At 44.1% G+C, this 5,891-nt stretch overlaps 1 protein-coding gene across 1 annotated transcript in view; it reads left to right on the top strand.

Annotated features, from left to right (window-relative positions):
• Positions 1-1,697: 1,697 nt before the first annotated feature.
• INPP5F (inositol polyphosphate-5-phosphatase F) overlaps positions 1,698-5,891 on the top strand; it is a 25,669-nt gene continuing 21,475 nt past the window's right edge. Inside the window, exon 1 of the mRNA XM_010144959.1 lies at positions 1,698-1,772. The gene's annotated coding sequence lies outside the window, so the exon portion shown is untranslated. The remainder of the gene's footprint in view (positions 1,773-5,891) is intronic.

Below are 5,891 nucleotides of genomic sequence, written 5' to 3' on the forward strand. Positions count from 1 at the left end.
TTTGTCTAAAAGCAGACTAAACGTGGAGTCACATAAAACACAGACTGTTAGAATTTAGGCTTCCAAAGTATTACAGCTAAAACGACTGCTACTATGATTAAGACAGCTAGTGATACACCCTGTGGGCATTCAAGGGCAGAATAAGCATTCCCTCCTGTCCAAGTACAATTCATCATGATGGATTAAGGGGAGAAAGGGAAAGGAAAAGTTACCTTGGTTCTTATACATACTGACCCTAGGTTGGTGATCGATATCTGAATCCGCAGTGTCCCCAGCATGGGTTGTTTTAGAGGTGAGGTGTCGCTAGTAACTGGACCCTTGTGGGTAGCCCCACAGAGGCAACGTGGTCCTCGTTGTTCTGCGCAGCTGCCTCGTCTCTGTACCCAAACAGCACTTGCTACCTTTAGAGCAGAGGTTAAAGCCGCCCCTCGCACAACGTGTGGCCAGTACATGTGTGTGGACGCCCCAAACTCCACCTTCCAATGCCCGATGTCACTGCTGGGGTCCCTATTTGGTGGTTGTTTGACTTCATCTTTACTCCTCTTCCTTGATAAGAGGTTCGAGAATGTAGGAAAACTCACTGTTGTGATACCTTGTTTCCTTTTCCCACCCCTTGGCCTCTGATCACAAGGCCAGTGATTGAGCTCATCATGGGGGAGAGTCCGCTCGGCTGCAGCCAGTCCGCTACTCCCACTGTCACTGCTGAAAAAGCTCACTATCCATTGTTTATTGCAGACTTCCAAAACTCCTGCTGCCTGCTGGTTTCTTGCAAAGCTCTGCGTTCCATCTTGGACCAAACTGTGTAAAGGGGCTGTCTGACACACCTTCTCTTCTCCTTTTGCTTTTCCAAGCTGTTCTCTGCTACACAGATGCTGATTGCTTTTAAGGGTTTGTTTTCTAGATTTGTCTTACAAAATTTATTCTTTCTCACAGTCTTGAACTCTTGTACACTATTAGAAACTTGCTGAGTATCTACAGCGTGCGTGTGTGACCACCGGGTACTCCTCATGTTTGTACTATCCCGCTGATGTGCATCAAGCGACAGCTTGAGCGCGTGATGAGAGGAGTACCCTTCGCAGATTGGAAAGCTCGTTCTGTGGCCTTCCTGGTTTATCTTCTACTTCCTATGTGGTTCACTGGAATTTCTGAACAGCAGGAGAACTAGAAACCTAAATCTTAACTTTGTGTCACTTCTGGAATTCTATGTAGTTGTTGCGACTTTCAACAAAAGAGAAAGTGTGCGTGTGTGTGTGGACACCGAAGGAGGATGTGAAACAGTCGGTGGGCAGGTATAGGAGAGAGTGGGGCTGACAGCTGGCATCTCCTAGGTTTTTGAAGGTGCTTTGTTAGCTTGATGCTCTGTGTTCAGTTTCACTGTAGCCATGTAAAGTTACAGATTCTAATGGGTATTAGAACTAAGCCTCCATTAAACTGAATTTTCAGAGCCCAAAACAATTATGGACTTTTTGTCTGAAATACCTGGGGTAGGGCTTTAAATTGGAGATACAGTAGTTTGGTCATGGCCTCTTGGTAATGAGCAAAAACTGAACAGCATATGTATCTTGCTGCAGGGATCCTGGCGTATTTTCTGCCCTCTAAGGTGGGGAAAGTGGAGAGAATGACTGTCACTGGATTAATCGTCCTGTTGAGTTTGCTTTTAAAAAACCAAGAGCTTTGTTCTTTTTTTGCAGCCACTGATCTTCTTCTGGCTTGGAATCCCATTTGTCTGGGCCTGGTGGAGGGAGTCATTGGTAAAGTTCAGCTTCACACAGGTATGTGGTGATTTGGTTTTTGGGGGCTTGTTTTGTGTGTGCTTTGGTTTTGAGCTTGTCAGAGCGATTATATTATTGCTGCAGATGCCAGTGCCCTCTGCTCTCCATTGCATGTATGTTGTATTGTTGGAAAGCAGTACTGGTGTGTTTTAGAAGTGCGTAGCACGTACTGACTAATACTGGAAGCTTTAAATACCTTTACAAGTATTGAAGTTGCTACCAGTGCACTTGCTCTGAAGCTGTCGCTAAGCCTAGATGCACTTTAATGTCTTGCGCATAGGTCCTGATATGTTCTTGAAAGATTTGCATGATGCAAGAATGCTGGAGTAGTCCTAAGATGACCTTGAAATGTCCCTGAAGTCAGTCTTGGGCTGTCCTTAATTGAAATACCCTTGCCAAACTGCTGTAACTAGGGATGGGATTTAATTTACTCATAATCTTGCTGGTTTTATTGCTGGTCTAGTACAGGAAAATTTGTAGGAGGGCTGTTGTGGCATGGAAGCAGTCTCATAGAAACCAGCTGGCCAACATTAGAGGATTTGCTTTTCAATTCTTTAAAGTATTTTTGCTGTGAGAGGGTCAGTTATGTGTCCGGACATAACTGTACACTCAATTGGAGATGAAAGTCGAAGTATCATTTGGTTCTTCCCCAAAACTGAATTTTCTTAAACATTAAGATTTTTTTTTGGGGGGGAACCCAAACAACAAAACCTTGACTGACTATCAGAATGCAAGGATGTGGTCTCTTACCTTTTTCTGGCCCACCCTGCAATCACTTGTAAGAAAATGTGGAGTAAAAGTGGGAAGAGAAGGAAAAGGATTTTAGGCTGTCTTGTGGGGCTAAGTTACTGATGCAGAACACTGCACATTCTCTTGGTACAGAGCCACAATTAAAATGCTCTGCATCATCTTCCCATACAGAAGCGAGAATGCCTTTTGCATAGACAGTGTCTCCTTTGTAGAATGCTGATGTCATTTTGCAGTCCAGTTAGCGTGCAGACATACGAAAGATAAGCGTTGCCGCTTAATTTCCTTTCATCAAAATCCCAATACAGAACTAGAAAGAGGTTGTGTTTATTAAAACACGAATTAAAAGTAATTTACTTCAATCCACTAAAATGGTAACGGAGCCTGAAACAGAATCACTTTGGATCAGAGACTACTTAGGACGTTGATCACACGCTGTAGTGCCAGGATATGCTCAGGGTTAGTACTGTGTACCAACTCTAACCAAAGGTGGTTTTCCTCACCAGCTCCAGCACTGTAACTCATTCACTGCTCCCACACGTTTCTGTGTTTCCTGCTCAGAGCACACTCCTGCGCAGTTTAATGTCTGTACCCACACCAGTGTGGTGTGCTCTTCCAGTGCTGCTTAACGAAGACCCTCGTTAAACGCTGCTGGCAAGATTCCGTGGACTCTGTAAACAGGAGGGGGGTGGTTTTCCTCCTTCCCTATCCCCAGGCAAGGAAAGGGGTATTTTGTTAGCACACCTCTGAATCTGGACAGAAACAATGAGCAGTTCAGCGTCTGAAATATCTTCAATGAGATGTAACTGCTGCCATTCCTAACTTCATCCCAACAACAGCTTAAAACATTCTTTTTGCATGCAACTAACTTTTAACTGAGAAAAGAGAAGAAAATGGTAGCATGGAATTTCTTGGCTGAAATCAAAATACTTGCAAAAAGCAGCATTTGTAGTGAACTTATGCAGAGTTTAAGTTACTGCAAAAGCATTTGAGGAATCTAAATGTGAGATTGTTTGAGAAATGTTAGAGAAAATAAACAGTGGTGTGCTGACAGTGTGGAAGCAAAAGAGCTAAATTCCTGTTCTAGTAAGGAATGGGGGGTAAGAGCTTACTTTGGATGTAGCCTTTAAATTAGTTGTTGCCATCTGCTCTGCCATAGTTTGTAAAACACTAGAAATGAACATCAGATCTTAAGAGACGGTTTAACCGTGCCGTCTTCTGGAATGCCACAGCTGTAGTGTTCTCCTGAGTGCAGCACACCCGCATTGAGCAGACAGTAACTGATCCTTTTGTCTAAAGCTGTTCTAGGGAACTACTGGTGTTTTAACTGCAGAAGTACATACTGGAGGGATTCAGTTATTTAGATATTGCTGGCAATTATGAAGTACTATAATATGGCTGTTGTCAAGCTTTCACTTCAGGGCATACTTTATCTGTATAATTACTTCCTGACTCTTTTCTTTTGATCTGCTGGGGAATTCCTGTTTTCCTTCAGTGTTCTGTGGCTCTGGCTACAATACAAAGAGTGTTAATGTACTCCAAGATGACTGAGTGCATTTTAAAGAATGGTAAAAGGGTACAGAACTCACTTGACTGCATTAAGCTCTTGAGTTCTTCTTTGCTGCTACCGGAGTTTGTTAATATGAGGTAAACTGAAGCACAGCCAGAGATATTTTTTTATTTTCCAGTTCTCACTAATGTGTATCTGCATAGAAATGCCTCTCATTAGACTTTTTTCCATTACAATCCTGTTGGTTATTTCACTGGAGCTCTAGATGGTGTCCTTTCTTACAAGAGGACCTGTTCTGTTGGTCGACGTGCACTGGTGATCTGTCTCCTCACAGGAATAAGTTGTGTGGCTAACCTTCTGTAGGTGGGAGTAGAGGGAGTTATAGGACTGCCCCAGAGGAATATCGCTCTGGATGCCCTATTCGACCACCCTTCTGTTACGCTGGGATTGGCCTGGCTTTCCAGAGGCTGGATTGGTTTTGCCTACTGGAAAGTAATGTAGACTTTCTTTTTAGTTGAAGCAGGAGACATCTTCATTTGTTGCTGGTTTTCCTGGCAGCATTTAAATTTCCCCTTTCTAGAAGGGTTGTGTTACCTATTCACTGGTCTTCTCACTGTTGCACAGAATGCGCTCTGTTGTCCTCAGCTTCCTGTGTCTTATTTCCACTTTACCCCCGTGACTCCTGGGTGGAATGCTGGAGCCAAATGCAGGTGTTCTCCAAGTGGTGATGCCTGTGCCCGTACAGCAAAGCAGTTCCAGCACCTGCTGGTAGTGAGGAGAGCTGTCTTGCTGGCATTTGCTGTCATTCTTTTCCCTTTATTTGTTATCCTTTGACCAGTTTTTAGGAGACTATGCTTATATCATGGCTTTGAGTAACCTGGCCCAGCCTCGGAGCTGACCCCACTTGAGCAGTGTGCCGTCCTGAGACCACTTCTGCTGTGACTCCTCTCTGATCTGTAGAGGTGCTGATCCTGATGCTGTGCTCAGGAAGTGGTGCGGGACTCCCTTTAAAAGAGCTCCTACGTTAAGTAATTGGGGTGCGTGTCTTCATTCCCCTTCCCCTCCTCCCTTTCTGGGGGTAGCCTCTGGTTCTCATGGTGCGCTTGTAATTTCAAGGATCTGTAATTTTTAAAGGCTTCTTCGTACCCAACTTGAAGAGGCACATGCCTCTTCTACAGACAGTGATCTAGAATCAAAATAAGCAGTGGAGTGTCATAATGCACAGTGGCCTGCTGGTCTAATTACAATGGTTATTCCTTTTCTTTAGATAGAAGAACCTGCTGCTTATACATATCTTGCCACATTTGGGTTGAAGGTTCAAAGTTTCTTTTATTGCAGTTATGGGAAAGAAGCTTAACTTTGATAGGGCTTTAATGTTATGCTGAGAGTATATTGGAAAATGTGGGAAAGAGAACAATTCTGTGTGTCCTGTGACTTTAAACATGTTATCCCGCCTTTTTCTTAAGCACTTGGGATAAAATATTGTTTATAGTTTCCTGAGCCAGGAGAACAGACTTTGTGTGCTGTGAAGCCTCTAAGTAGGCTTTTCAAAGGCTGTATGTTGTATTCAAAGGCATGATACACACGGACACCATCTACTGTCGCAGAGGTGGAAGCGTACGTAGGTCAACGTAGCAGGCTTTTGGTATCTGTATGGGAACTCTTCCCTTAAACTCGGTTGGTTGCTTCTCAGTTGGGAGAAATAGCGAGCGTACACGTGTCTTCAAGACTCCTTGTGCCTCTTCCATCTCTCTTAACAGAACTTCTCCTTTGGACGTGCAAGCACAGCATGCTGCTAGCATGCTGCTGGTGTAACCAGGGGGCTAGAGTCTAGGACGCTAACACCCAGCCACTCCTCAGCA

Source organism: Buceros rhinoceros, unplaced genomic scaffold, assembly GCF_000710305.1.
Source record: "Buceros rhinoceros silvestris isolate BGI_N320 unplaced genomic scaffold, ASM71030v1 scaffold11361, whole genome shotgun sequence".
NCBI classification, from domain to species: domain Eukaryota; kingdom Metazoa; phylum Chordata; class Aves; order Bucerotiformes; family Bucerotidae; genus Buceros; species Buceros rhinoceros.